This window comes from Lycium barbarum, chromosome 10, assembly GCF_019175385.1.
Source record: "Lycium barbarum isolate Lr01 chromosome 10, ASM1917538v2, whole genome shotgun sequence".
In the NCBI taxonomy this organism is placed as follows: domain Eukaryota; kingdom Viridiplantae; phylum Streptophyta; class Magnoliopsida; order Solanales; family Solanaceae; genus Lycium; species Lycium barbarum.
In genome coordinates this window covers 35,296,952-35,313,649 of record NC_083346.1, presented here as the reverse complement: position 1 = coordinate 35,313,649, position 16,698 = coordinate 35,296,952, and the positions used below count along the sequence as shown (strand labels likewise).

General features: G+C 40.2%; 1 pseudogene; it reads left to right on the top strand.

Moving 5' to 3' along the window:
* The first annotated feature begins 6,900 nt into the window (after positions 1 to 6,900).
* LOC132612925 (cytochrome P450 CYP736A12-like) overlaps positions 6,901 to 16,698 on the top strand; it is a 39,982-nt pseudogene continuing 30,184 nt past the window's right edge.

Sequence of the window (16,698 nt, the reverse complement as noted above, 5' to 3'; positions counted from 1 at the left end):
GATGTGACTTAGTCTTTAAAAGAGCGTTCTTAGTTTGGGCTTGGCCCAGATTTCTTTTTTCGATTTCTTTTCTGAAAACCAACTGAAACTCAAAAAATTCCTTAGCTTTTTCTTTGGGCTTAGCCCAGAAATCGTTTATTTATTTTTCCAAATGAAGACTTTCGTTTTTCATCACTGGGCTTGGCCCGAATTATTTTAAACTTAGATTTTTACTCCGAAACTACAAATGCGTTCCTCAAGTTAAAACTGATCCAGTTTAGAAAAAGAAATAACACTTATATCCTTAAAATCCTTTTGTCTTTCAAAATGACTTTATTAGTTACCTATTTTATTTTTGAGGAAATTTTCACGTTAGATTTGGGTTTTGAAAATCATTTGGGGATCTAAAGTCGACTAAGGGGCATAAGCACCGTTGTCCTAAGACGACTAGCTCATACAACAAGGATTCCAATATATGTAAGAATTTTTACAAGTATTTACAAGTATCAATACAACAAAAGTACAAATAAAAGAAAGCATGAATGAATAAAAATAAAAAGGACAAAGGCAAGCTAGGGGCGTACCAAGCCCCTAGTTGGTCATTTTCACCCATGGCTGGGCCTTCTACGCGTTTAATATATATGTTAGGTTCCATTTCTTTGCTGGGCTTGATCATGACGCGAAAAAATTGCCTGTTGGGCCTTGGCCCGACAGGTTGGTATGTGACTCGGCCCAAGCAGCCATGCGGTGGAGGGGGGAAGAAAAATAAGAGGATCCCGGTTAGATTCAATTTACGGAACTTATCATGCACACATACGTATACATATGTATATAACACTCATATGAGAAGCGAAGCATATACACATACATGGCTTAAGCTATTGGGCTTAACAGACCAATTGGCGCACCTAAATAAGGCTATCCAGACCCTATCTTATTTCTTGTTTGGGCAAAGTATGCCCCATGGACTTATTCCTTAAGATTTTCAAATAGGCCAAGCTCAGTCTTCTATTAGGGTCTAAATTTTAAGGAGAATCCCAAACTGAAGCCCAAGTGAATTCCTATTTCCTTCGTCGTATGTTTCTCAAATCCTCATATTCCTCTATATACATGCAGTATACTAGGTGATATACCCTACATATACACATCCCTGTACGTGATATACCTGATGATATACTATATGGGCACATGTATTCTTGTCATCTTTATTCCTCTTACCAACGCCTATATATATATATATAATCCTGTGTAGCTCTCTTTCAACTTAGACCAAACCTTATCTTTGCTTTACTTATTAATTTCCTGATCATTTTTCAATTTTTAATTAAAGATAACAGTCCAGAACTAAGGCACACTTAGGCTAACCAATTAAGCATCGGGTCCTCAAGCACTACCAGTTTGCATAACAATACACAGGGAAGTTCAATTAAACATATCGACTATTTCATAACAATGATAGAGATACTATATTCATACAGAGAACCAAATATAAGAAAGACAAACAAGAGGGGCCATGTGCAGGGGTTTACCATGTCAACACAAACATGATGCAAAAGTGTAAAGCTTGTAATTTAAGCAGACAAATACAACACCAGCAAGAAGGGATGCAAATGAACTTAAGTATTCAGTGATAATACATAACCCTAGCCAAGTTTTGTAGCATAAGAGCAGTATACAAGAGACATGCAGGACATATTTGTATTAGAACTCAGATGAATGAAAGGGAATGAAGGAAACAATTATAACATGCAGTTTCAGCAACAATTTGAGAAAGGGGATAATACAAGGTCTTTAAACAAAGCCAGTGATTTAGATTTGGCACCTTCCTGAGATAAACTCACTATCAAGACTTCAACCTAATCCATTGTTCCTTCCTATTTTTTTATAAAGTCAATCAGTTATGCATTAACAAGTTCATCATTTGGGTTTAGTCAAAGAAACCAGCCTAAACAAACAGATTAGATCTTAGTCTTTCCACTTTGATCTAATGATGGAATTTAAAGTCATAATGCACTTATATAGCAAAAATATACCCCATCGGCTTATAGAAGTGCCATTGTGCCTTTTATGTGGAGGAAAGGTGTTATGAAGCAAGTAATGCTTGGTTCCCCTTGATCCTCTCCCAAGGCACCTTTTAAAAGGCTCTTCAGTGCTATATGGTCTTTAGTTCACTCACAAGTCCTTATGACCATATAAAAGTTCTATCATTAAATCATTCTCAATCACATAATTAAACAGTATTAATGCAGAGGGATGATTTAACTAGTTTGGTTATTAGATTACAATCACTGGGTTACCCTAATCCTCTATTGACCTTAGAAGGTTCAAACAAATATGCACACTATATTCTAAGATTAGTTAAGCTAAGTATATGTACCCAGTTTCATTTTTTATTTCATTACAACGAAGATGAATGCCAATTACCATCTCCCAGAGTCAAGGTAGGTTCTGGACACACTTGTCTATCAATGTTAGAAAAATTGCACGAGAACAGGACTCAGTAGACAAAACAGACCTCAAATTCAAGATCCCTATACCTTCTTCAATGTCATTTAATTAACCTAGGTGAAATCCTGTTGACACTTAGTGTGCTAGCATATTTTAAAACCTACCAGGACTCTTCCTTTCATTTTAAACATGATCCATGCACAACAAGACATGACAAAACCAAACTGTGAATCCTGCAATAACACTCCTTTTAAGGTTCACTCATTCTTCCATAATAGTTGCATATTACCCATTTAAATATGGACATTCAGCAAATCAAAATGCTATTTTTAGATTAGCCTTAGTCAGTTAAGATAGGAATCACTCTGTCTTTCTATTTTAGACTCACATAGTTTCACTTGGAATCCTTTGCTTGTTTCATCCTTAATGTATGCTAGTTAAATCATGCCAAGCCACACTTAGGCTATTTCCAGATATATCCCAGACAAACTCAAATGGATTTCAGATCCCCTTTAAACAAACTTAAACTCATTTATATGCAAACAAGTCTGTCTAGATCCCTTTCAGACAATTTGATCATGTTTTTTAAGGCTTACTTAAAGAGGCTCAAGCTCATTAGGACATGTCTAGCCTAAATGTTGACACTCCACTTATACTGATTAAGCTCCATGTAATTAATAAGAAACAAGGAGACATGTTTGGACCAGGAAAAAACAAGTGAAAGACTTCAGGGTACCATGCTTCCATCACAAAACTGACTAATCCCCTAACTTAAACTCACATGAACCATCACAGTTCTATCTAACTCAAGCTATCAAGGTTTTGTGACCAAGCATCAATGATTTAAAGACTCAAACAGGATTAAACAATACCATTTAGGGATCACCCAACTTATCAATATCAAGTCTCATAGTTGGGCAACATCACATTAAGAGCAGATAATTAAGCAATGATTTAAATGGAATTTAAAAGAGCCATCTAGATTCATGGCATTATCATTAGCAAGTCACATAATCCCAATTGACACTCAAACAATCATATAGTACTACATTGATTACCTAAACAACTAAGGCAAGGTTTAACTCTAGCATACAGTCTAGAATAAATCTCTTTTTTTTTTTTTTTTTTTATCTTCAATAAACTCAAACATATGCCAGGACAATAACCAGGCTTAGAACTAATGTCTAAACTAAAAAAAACAACTATTAACAGAGCAAACCATAATCAGGCCAAGATAAACTAAAAAAAGAGCAAAAAACAAGATAAAGTGTTACATTTTTGTGTGCAGCATATCAAGAGTCGAACTTGGAGCCTTGTGCTTCCAATCCCACACTCAGCAACACAAAGAGAAAGTAAATAAATTTTGAAACTGAGAGACTCAACTCTTTAAAAAAAAAAAGTTTATACTAATTAAGCTTAAATTTCAAGTTAAACTTAAAATCCTAGCTTTTTCAGGTTGTGCAAATTTATCTACTTGTGAGGGTTGAAGTTCTATTTATAGAACCCCAAAACTATAAGAAACCCTAAGACTAACGATGTGGGACAAACAGATTTCTAGATGCAAAATACTCAACTTGTGAAATTAACGACTAGGATTCCAAGCAAACATGCGTATATGGTCAGATTTGTTCCACTTTAGGTCGATCTGAACCAACCCTCTACGGACCAATAAGAATTAAGCTTAAAAATTCGAAAAATAACAACATCACCATTATAATCTGCAAACTTTGACTAGAAAAAAGTGAAAAAAGAGTGTATTTTACCATTGTAGGTGTTGTTTGGTAGAAATTGGAAGAAAGAGACAACAAAACTTTAAATGTTGCACCAATTTGGTTGTATTAAGACTGATATGCGTCTGACCTCTCATAATTGATGACATTTTTGGCAATCCAGCGAGGAGAGAGGGAAATGGGGGAAGGGGCGGTGCTAGGGTTAGGTTTAGGGGTAGCATGGGCAATTTAACAAATGGACAAATAATAAGAATATCAATTATCCACCATAGTATTTTAATTATAAACAAATTAGGACGTAATTAATCTATTAATTAATTTAAAATATGTCTAATTGTGTAAACAAGCTCAATTTTGCAAATATAGCCTTAATTGATTTAAATCTAATTGACCATTCTAATTATAACCTCTTTTTTTACTTAATCAGCTAATTGCAATAATGAACCTGGTTAATTTTAGCCTGATTAATTATTTCGATTATGGCCCTATTTAGCCAATTAAAGCTAAATTACACTAATGACCAGAATTAATTTGACCCAATGAGGTTGCTTATTTCAATTAAGGCCATCAAGGGACTAATTTTTGCAAAAATTACCCCAATTGCCTTAAACCATGAATTGGTTAATTCAATTTTGGTCATAATAGAAACAATTAAACAATTAAAAGCTAATTTGCAACAATGATCATAATCCTATTTAAATTCTAGAAATAATAATGACCAATTCTAACAAATTATGCCAATGCATGTTAAACATGCAGAATTAAAGATTGAGGGGTAAAATGGTAAATTCTTTTAATTAATCAAATTCCTTGGATTAAAGGGAATGATATATTTGCTAATTTGATTTTTGACAATTTCAAAAATTAAACAAATAAATATTTTAAACTGCTTTTCTTTGATGAAATTTAACAAATATCTTATAAATGTCACAAAATGGACTAATTAATTCCTAAATGATTTATGATATCATAGAAATTATTTTACCAATTAAAAGGGTAAAATCTTGACCTAAATAATTTTATAAAAATCATTTTGACCTCTAAAAATGCATGGTGCACTTGTTTGTCATTCAGGGACTCTGAATAATTAAAATAAATTACGGAAGGTTAAAAATTAGGTGTCAACAGTCATTACATTAGATACCAATTAAACCATCGCTCGTCCTCGAGTTACAAGGAAGAGAACGGGGAAAAATACTTGAGTCCGCAACAATTGGATATCTAGAACGCATGTCGGACTTCTCCATATAGGAAAGATTCTCATCGAACAAAAATGAATCCCAACGAATGATACAGGAACCACCAGAACAGTACTTCTTCAACATAAAACCCATGGAAGACCGGATGAACACCTGATCGTTCTGGTGGAAAACTAACTCGTAAAACACAAGGTCAATACAACAGATAGTCTCAAATAGGCCAATACACCTCGGGCTCACTTGCCCTCTTTCCCAAATCGCATGACACCCTACATGGGTGTAACCTTTAGAAGAACTTGCGCACTCACTTAATCAGTCACAACTCTTTAAACTTAGCTCAAGATCCAATCCTCGTATCTCCGTATTCGAATTTACCTCACAACGGATCCTCAAATAAACGAATTGCTTTTGCTCAAATTCTCTGATTTGATAAAGCCGAAACTCTAAACGAGATCAATAGCGCCCCCCCCCCCCCCCCCCACCCACACACATACTTTCTCAAACCGACGCAATTCTTTGAAGCATGACCACAAACCATAGCCCATTCAAAACCGGAAAGATATTCTGATTCCGTTAGCCTTTCTTTTGCACCTGCTAAAGCCGTTTTTCGTACTGCGATTCCTTAGAAACACATGAACACACATACCAAAATTCTGAAACCATAACTTACTCTCGCCAGAAAGAATCCTTGATTCATCTGAGATCCCTACGCAATTTCATTAAAACTGATTTTACTGACAGCCAACTTGACTAGTTCTAAGTCTTCTTAAACCTTCAAATCACTATATAGAAACATACCACCGAGTACCAATCCGAGCAAAGTCCGTCGGAACTCAATCTGACCACTACGAATATTTATCGCACCCATAGTACCTCCTTGAATCATTACCATGCCCATTGCAACCCCTTATACTAACCGAAAGGCTGACCCCGGTAAGATATCATTCAAGCCTACTCACACAAACTCCAAAGCTAAACTGAAACTCATCGAATTCATGAAGGTGATTTACTGGGGACCCATAAGTTCTTTTGGAATTATGAACGCAATTCATCAAGTTCTAATCAAACCACACTGACCCGAAATCATTGCACATTTCCTGAACATTTATCAATCACCACTCGAACTAACTTCGATTAAAATGTCACTTATGAAACTTATTTTTTGTACTTCCATTACAGTAGTTATTTTATTCACTTATTTTTTTCATAAAAATATTTATCAAAATATTTTAACCGACTAAATGTGGAAAAAAAAAATTAAAACCAAACAAACCGAAAGCTTAATTATAGCCGACATACTTGAAAATGCCTCCACCGTTTCTGACCTTTATCAATTTGGGTGACGAATTGGATAACCCATCCCTTTTAGTACATGACAACTTTACACATGCATGCATGATGCATCTACAATCTACTTGCACGTCACTTTTCAAAGTTGTAAATTCATATTTGTTTCACCAGCAGTATTTAGCATATCTACCTAGTTGATAGTATTTCTATTCATTTTGATTAGATTATCCCAATTCCAAATCAAAAACTCACCGATGTTGTTCTCCATATCCATAGTCTTTCTTTCAATTTTCATCGGTTTTCTCTTTCACTTAATCCATTTCCGATGGAGGGCGGCGTCGGAAAAAGTTCACTAAAAACTTCCGCCAGGTCCATGTGGCCTTCCCATAATTGGCAATCTCCACATGTTAGGTATTTAAGGGTCAAATTTTATTTATAATATTATAAATCTTTGAACGTGCTCTACTACAATCTCCACGATATGAAAAACAGCTAGCAACACCTCTCTGTATAATAGTGCAAAACCTATTAACTCAAAACAAAAAAAACCTCTTCATATATAATTCTGACTATAAATTATACAGATTCTAACTAATTTTGATTTCATAGAACTTTGAATTATCTTTTCCAACAGGTACCTCCCTCATCGTACCCTCTAAGATCTGCCCAAAAATACGATCCAATAATGTTCTTAAAGCTCGGGAACGTTCCAACGGTGGTGGTTTCAACCGCAGAAACCGCGGGGATGATACTAAAGACCCACGATGCCTTTTTTGCCAGCCGACCAAAGATCAAGGCGGTAAATTACATGAGTAATGGTGATAAGAGGTTAGCCTTTGCACCTTATGGGCCACAGTGGCATAATGCTCAAAAATTCTGGTCACGACCCAATTTCACTAAGTGGTGAGGGCACCTACCTTTCTCACCTCGGTAGGAGAACCCTTAACTCAACATTTACAAATAATAGAAGAATATAGCAGAAGAAAGCAAATAACATAAGTCTCACGATAATCATATAAATAAGTGCGGAAGTAAACGAAATCCACCGCAGTATCTAGTCTGGTCATACAACAGCATCTAACTAAATACTACTAGTCTGAATAATAATACATAAGTAGTCTCAAAAGGATGTCTCATAATGGAAAATAAGACATAATAATAGGAAGAGTCTTCGGGCAACGAACGTCCTCATGCTCACCCTGTAGAGACCCGAATCAGCAATCCTTGAATATCAGCCACGAGGAGTAGAAGTAGATCCCACCTGGTACTCTACATTCATAAAAGAATGCAGCAAGTGCAGGTCAGTACAAACAATAAGTACTGGTGGGCACCATAGGCTGACTAAGACTAGCTAACGTATATAAAGACAACAAAGCAAGATAAACACGTAAAGCCACAAGCTACAAGTCAACACGAATACATAACCGCAATACAAGTCATCACCTATGTTATAGCATCTAGACCCAACTGTGCCAAGTATCAGTATAACCGTTCCGAACCAACATATCACAATCATATCACAACAGTGCATCACCTATATTATAGCATCTAAACCCAACTGTGCCAAGTCTCAGTATAACCGTTCTGAATCACTACATCACAACCATATCACAACTATATCACAGGAAACCAAAGGGTACAATGCAATAATGTATGTATGATGAATGCAATGCATATGCACCGTACACATGTACTCCGACAATGGAACATCACATCTCGGCAGCACAACTCATTAGGGAGCCGCGAAGTCCATGTACCACTCGTCCCAGCAATAACCTTGGCGACAAGCACTCTCTCGATCGGTAAGAGACCTCGGGCATCGAGCACTCATTCGTTCCCGGCAAAAGACCTCGGGCAACGTACACCCATCCAACTCCGGTAAATGACCTCGGATCACAGACTCTCATCTCTCTTTTACTCTCTCCGGCAAAGACCTCGGAGGCTACACTCTCTCACTTATCATCATCAGTACCATTACCATGCAATATCAATGTATTATGGAAATGAGTATGAATACGATGAAATGTAATATCAACATCAATCCCAAACAATACCACACAAGGCACACAAGTAATATAAATAATGAGGCTACACAATAAGCCACAATTCACAATTCTCATCTCAATATCAATCAAGTAAAGTACTGCAATATCATAGCCACGATATATCACTAATCACCAATATCCGATGTCTCAAGGTGGCAACGAGCCAATAAGTAAATAGATCAAGAGAAGTCAACAACACAACGGGGTGGCTAGCCCCAAATCATACAACAAAGCCCAACCTAAGATAATATCCAACCCAGCTTCATACCCGAAAGTTTACATGAATTCTCTAGAAAATATCATCTAAACATACGCTTCGCTAATCGAAGTCTCACCATAAGGTAAACCGTAACCTACCTGGAGAGCCGACCAGCAAAGTCTGCAATAGTCAAACCTTAGTCTTTCCCTTCCTTTGAGCCTCGAGATAATGGAAGTCTAATCATATCCGAATTATGAAATTAGAATCAAGAAGAAACCAACATTCAATCCTTACTTCTATTCAAGACCCAAATCCCAACCTATAGAATGAGTTTTATGAACTAAAGTGATGAAACTAGGAACCTATAGGTCTCAATATGAAATTAATGCTCTAAGTGATCAATTCCCATCAATTATAAACTAGAAGAACTAACAAATCACTTAAATTCGGATTCTAGGAAAAACCCTCAAATTTGGGTATGAACCCTAACTTCCAATTTCATAAATTACACACTAATAAGGAAGGAATCATGCAATAATAGTTTTTAACCATCAATTTCATGCTTAATGAAGCTAACCCAATAAATAAATCAAGACTTAATAGCCTAGAATTAAGAACCCACAAAACCCCCTTTCAATCCATCATTTCTTAAGAAAACTAGCATGTTCAATGGATTCCAAAGGTGATTAATGAAACATGGAATGGAAAGGAAGGTGCAAGGACTTACCACAATGATTTTCCCCCAAGAAATGCCTTGAAATTCTCCCCATAGCTCTATTTTCGGAGTGGTAATGAATAAAGGACTTGGGGCTTTTAACACACATTTAATGAATCTAACTACCTGTCACCCGCTTCCGCGCCCCCTTCAGCGCTTCAGCGGCACCGCTTCCACGGCCCCATGACCGCTTTTGCAGTCCTGCGAAAAATACACAAACCGCTAAAGCGGTACTGGTGCCGCAGTCTTGGTGCCGCCATAGCGGGCACCAGACACCAAAAACTCCTAAGTTTTCACTAATTCCATATGAAATCCCGACTATCACCCGAGGCCATCTGCTTACAAACCATATATGCAGACATACATAAAAACACGCTACGAGCGAACTCGTGGCCTCGAAATTCCCAACGGAAGTCTCATTGACTCGGTCAACCCCCGATACCTCAAAACTAACTTCCCAACCCAAGTCCCAAAATACTCCCAAGTGCATTGGGAACCGAATCGAGTATACACACAAGTTCTAAAAGACCATCCGGATCTCTCGGAATTGACGGATTCCTAAAAAAGGTTTGTTTACCCAAAAGTCAACTTTGAGCCAACTCTTTTTCGCTTTAAGCTCAAATTTCTCACAAAGTCACCCAAATCATAACCAAATACCTCGGGAAGTGTGTCAACGATCCTTTCGGGTCAAATGTGAGCTAAAAAGGTTGGGAAAGGGTCAAAAGCACTGAAAAGGCTATAACGACCAAACAGGTCGTTACATCTTATACCAATTAAACTGTTGCTCGTCCTCGAGCTACGAAGGGAAAAGAATGGAAAAGTACCTGAATCGGCAAACAACTGAGGATATCAGCTATGCATGTCGGACTCAGTCTCCTAAGTGGCCTCCTCAACAGGATGATGCTTCCATTGCTCCTTCACAGAAGCTATCTCCTTAGACCTCAACTTTCGAACCTGCCTATCCAAATCACAATAGGCTTCTTCTCATAAGTCAGATTCTCATAAAAAAATACTGAGTCCCAACGAACAATATAGGTACCATTGGCATGATACTTCTTCAGCATAGACACATGGAAAACTGGATGCACGCCTGCCAATCCTGGTGGCAAGGCCAACACATAAGCAACATCGCCCACACGATCAAGGATCTTAAATGGCCCAATATACTCGGACTAAACTTACCTCTCTTCTCAAACCTCATAACACCATTCATGGGTGAAATATTCAATAGAACCTGATCACCAACGGCGAACTCTAAATCTCGGACGTTCCGCATACATCTTCTGTCGACTCTGAGTTGCCAAAAGCTTGGCCTGAATGACCCTCACCTTCTCAAGAGACTCTCTCAAAAGATCCGTACCCCAAGGTCAAACCTCAAATGCATCAAACCAACCCATCGGAGATCTACATCTCCTACCATACAAAGCCTTAAAAGGCGCCACGTCGATACTCGAATGATAACTGTTGTTATATGCAAACTCTGCCAACGGCAAATACTGATCCCAATGACCACCAAAGTCTATAACACAAGCCCTCAACATATCCTTGAGCACCTGAATGGTCCGCTCGGACTGCCCATCGGTATGGGGGTGGAAATTTGTACAGAGATCCACTTGGGTACCCAACTCGTCATGAAAAGCTCTCCATAAATGGGAAGTGACGATAGTACCCCGATCGGATATGATAGAAATGGGAACCCCATGCAATCTCATAATGTCATGAATGTACAACTTGGCTAAATTTTTCGCGGTATAAGAAACCTGAACTGGAATGAAATAAGCGGACTTAGTCAACCGATCAACTATCACCCAAATCGAATCGAACTTACCCGAAGACCCACAATGAAATCCATGGCAATCCTCTCCCACTTCCACTCGGGAATTGACATTCTCTGAAGTACACCACCGGGTCGATGGTGGTCATACTTAACTTGCTGACAATTCCCACACTTAGCCACAAAATCGACTATATCCCTCTTCATGCGGCGTCACCAGTAATGTTGCCTCAAATCATGATACATCTTAGTCGCCCCCGGATGAATAAAATATCGAGAGCCATGGGCCTCAGTCAAAATCAAATGAATCAAGTCACCAACGCGAGGAATGCACACGTGCCCTTAATCCTCAAAGTACCCTCAGAATCAATCATGGCCTCCTTGGCCTCACCCCTCAGAACCCTATCTCGAATCTTACTCAACTGAGCATCCTCAAACTAATGAGTCCTGATCTGATCTACCAAGAATGATCTCGCCTCCACACAAGCTAAAACTCTACCTAGGGCTGAAATATCAAGGCGAGCGAAACTGTTGGCCAGAGTCTGAACCTCCATGGCCAACGGACGCTCAGAAACAACTAAACAGGCTAAACTCCCCATGTTAGTGGCCTTGCGACTCAAGGCATCAACAACAACATTGGCTTTCCCTGGGTGATAAAAAATAGAGATGTCATAGTCCTTCAGGAGCTCTATCCATCGGCGCTACATGTAATTAAGATCTCTCTGGGTAAACACGTACTGAAGGCTACGGTGATCGGTGAAAACCTCACAATGGACACCATACAAGTAATGCCTCCAGATCTTTAAAGGGAAGACCATAGCTAACAACTCCAAATTATGGGTAGGGTAATTCCTCTCATGGATCTTCAATTGACGGGAAGCATAGGCTATGACCCTACCCTTCTACATCAAAACAACATCTAAACCCACACGGGATGCATCACAATAAACTGAGAAATCCTTACCCTCCACGGGTAATGCTAGAATCGGGGATAAAGTCAAAAGGGTCTTGAGCTTTTGAAAGCTCTCCTCACAATCATCGAACCACTGGAAGGGAATATCCTTCTGAGTCAATCTGGTCAACGGCTAAGCAATAGAAGTGAAACCCTTCACAAATCAGCAGTAGTAACTGGCCAAACCCACTAAACTACGGATCTTGATCATAGTAGTGGCCCTCGCCCAATCTCTCACAGCCTCAATCTTCTGAGGATCAACCATGATCCATTCATTAGGCATAACGTGGCCCAAGAATGCCATAGACTCCAACAAAAACTCGCACATTGAAAACTTGGCAAACAAACTATTCTTCTTTAACAACCTAAGTACAGTGCGAAGATGGCTCGCATGCTCCTCTCTATTCTTGGAATACACCAAGATATCATCAATAAACACAATCACAAAGGAGTCAAAGAATGGCCTAAAGATGTCATTCGTGAAAGTCATGAATGCAGCCGGGGCATTGGTAAGCCCAAATGATATCACCAAAAACTCATAATGCCCATATCTCGTCCGAAAAGCCGTCTTCAGAATATCTTCAGCCCTAATCATCAGCTGATGGTAGCCTGAACACACGTCAATCTTCGAGAACACTGAAGCACCCTGAAGCTGGTCAAATAAATCATCAATATGAGGCATAGGAAACTTGTTACGAATACAAACCTAGTTCAGTTGGCGATAATCGATGTGCATCCTCAGAGATCCATCTTTCTTCTTCACGAACAACACAGGAGCACCCCAAGGGGAGACACTATGTCTAATGAACCCTTTGCTCAATAAATCTGACAACTGCTCCTTAAGCTCTCTCAACTCGGCGGGTGCCATCCGATATGGCAGAATAGAAATAGGACGGGTGCTCGAATTCAGGTCAATACAAAAGACAATATCGCGATCGGGTGGCATACCCGGCAGATCGGATGGGAATACCTTCGCGAACTCGCTCACAATGCGAATGGACTCAAGGAGTGGAGATGCAACAGTAGTGTCACACACATGAGCCAGATAAGCTAAACACCCCTTGTTGACTAATTTCTTCGGCTAAAGAAAGGAAATAATTTTTTTCGGAGCGGCACTAGGAGTACCACTCCACTCAAGTCTAGGAATGCTCGGCATGGCTAAAGTGACTGTCTTGGCATGACAGTCCAAGATCGCATGATAAGAAGAAAGTCAGGTCATACCTAAAATAATATCGAAATCCACCATATCAAGTATCATCAAGACTACCCATGTATCATAACCCATAAAAGTAACTAAGCACAACCGATAGATTCGATCAACCACAACAGAATCTCCAACTGGAGTAGACCCATGAATAGGTGCCGCTATGCTATCACAAGTCAAGTCCCAACCAACAGCATGATATGTAGACACATACGAATAAGTGGACCCAGGATCAAATAATACAGATGCTGCTCTATGTTGGACAGAAATGGTACCTGAAATGACAGCATCTGAGGCCTCCGCCTTGGGTCTACCTAGGAACGAATAACACTGGGCCCCACCACGACCAAACTATCCAGACTGTGATCCACCTCTCAAAATCTGGGACCCACCTCTACTGGCCCGGAACCCACCTCTAGAAATCTGTAGACCTCTGCGGCCTGACTGAGCACCACCTCTCGAAGAAGTACCACCTCGGCTACCTGAAGCTACCGGGGTCCTCTGAGGCTGATAACCCTGCCTGGGTCATAGACAATCTTGAGCAAAATGACTAAGTGCTCCACACGTAAAACAAGCCTTAGGAGGCGGAGTCTGATGAACCGAAACTAAAGACCCAGCTGCAACAACTCTGTCTGCTAGTCGAGAAAATGAGATCTCAAAAGCTCTCTGCCTGGATGGCCCACTAGAAGAAGCTTGCAATGCTGACTATACAGGGCAGACGAAATAGGAATGATACTACCTAGAAGACTGTTCGGAGCCCCTCGAGCTGGAACCACTGTAACCCCCAAACTGTCACTGCCTCTTCTCACTAACTCCTCCAAATGCGTGAGCTTAGCGGCCTCGACTAAAGAAGCATGATCAACAATGGATGGAAGGAAGAACCTATGGCCTTAATCTGAAGGCATGGGATTTGAAGAGAAATAGCGAGCCCACCAACAAATCATCGAATCTTGTCGGGCTCAGTAGGAATCAGGGGTGCTAAATAATGGGCCAAATGCAAGAAGCGAGTCACATAAGCATCAACAGATAATCCCCTCTGCTGCAAGTGGAGGAACTCATCTATACGTGCCTCTTTCAAGGCACGGGACACATACTTCTCAATGAAGACTCGATAAAACTGTGTCCAAGTAAGTGGAGGAGAACCCTCTAGTCTACAAAAAATGAAGTACATCCACCAGGTCTTCACGTCTCCGCGAAACTGGTATGACATATAATCGACCCCGTGGGTCTCAACTATCCCCATCCTGTGCAATAACTCATGCATGTCCAATATAAACTCATATGCATCCTCTCTAGAAGTACCAGCGAATCTCCGCGGATCCATCTTCCTGAATCTCCCTACCAGATCCTGATCGGTCAAAGTCATAACAGGGCCTGCCATGGGTCTAAGATCATCTCCCGGGGCCAGCACTGCATCCATTCTTAGAGCTATAGCCGCAGCAGGGTGCGCTGCACTGGTCTGCCGCTGCTCGAGGGGTCTGTGATCCTCCACTCGGAGAAGTATCACCAGCGGCATTCTGCGGGGCATCCAAATGAAGTAGAACATGAGCCATAGTATCCTGCATCGTCTGCTCTAAAGTGACCTCGGGGGTTGCCCGTGCTGGAGCCACATCATCCTCGATGGCCTGGTCTCGAACTTGCTGAACCTCAGGCTCAGGCTCTGGAGATGGAGATCTCGCACGTCGCTGCCCAGCCGCAGGAGCCCTGCCCCTGGCTGGGGACGCCCCGCGGCCTCTAGCTCGATCGCGTCCTCTAACTGTCGCTTGTCCTCTGGTGCCAACCGCAGCTGCGGGCTCTAGCACCTGATCTCGAGCTATCGTGGCTCGAGTCCTCACCATATGTGAGAGAAGAGATAAGAATCAGATAAACAATTCGATTGTTTCAGATACCAATTTGATTGTTTCAGATACCAAGTAGAATAAAGTAGCACGAAAGAATGAAAGAAAGTGAAGTTTCTTAAATGTCCGATAGCCTCTCACAGATAAGTACGGAGCTCATCGTACCGATCCACGAGACTCAGCTAGACACGCTCTTATATTATAGACCGGGTAACCTAGGGCTCTAATACCGACTTGTCATGAACCATATTCACTAAGTCATGCAGGCACCTACCTTTCCTACCTCGGTAGGCGAACCTTTAACTAAATATTCACAAATAATAGAAGAATATAGCGGAAGAAAGTAAATAACGTAAGTCTCACGATAATCATATAAATAAGTGCGGAAGTAAACGAAATCCACCCCAGTCTCTGCTCTAGTCATACAAGAGCATCTAACTAAATACTACTAGTCTGAATAATAATACGTAAGTAGTCTCAAAATGATGTCTTACAATGGAAAACAAGACATAATAATAGAAAGAGTCTTCGAGCAGCGAACGTCCTCATGCTCACCCTGTAGAGACTCGAATCAGTAATTCTCGAATATCAGCCACGAGGAGTAGAAGTAGATCCCACCTGGTACTCTGCAATCATAAAAGAATGCTAGTGTAGAAGTAGATCCCACCTGGTACTCTACATTCATAAAATAATGCAGCAAGTACAAGTCAGTACAAACAACAAGTACTGGCAGGTATCATAGGCCGACTAAGACTAGCTAACGTATATTAAGACAACAAATCAAGATAAACACGTAAAACAACAAGCTACAAGTCAACACGAATACATAACCGCAATACAAGGCATCACCTATGTTATGGCATCTAAACCCAACTGTGTCAAGTATCAATATAACCGTTTCGAACCAATATATCACAATCATATCACAACAGCGCATCACCTATATTATAGCATCTAAACCCAACTGTGCCAAGTCTCAGTATAACCGTTCCGAACCAGTACATCACAACCATATCACAACTATATCACAGGAAACCAAAGGGTACAATGCAATAATGTATGTATGATGAATGCAATGCATATGCACCGTACACATGTACTCCGACAATGGAACATCACATCTCCGGAGCACAACCCATTAGGGAGCCGTGAAGTCTATGCACCACTCGTCCCAGCAAAGACCTCGGCGACAAGCACTCTCTCGATCCCGGCAAAAGACCTCAGGCATCGAAAACTCATTAGTTCCCGGCAACAGGCCTCGGGCAACATACACTCATCCCGCTCCGGTAAATGACCTCTCTGGCAAAGACCTCGGAAGCTACACT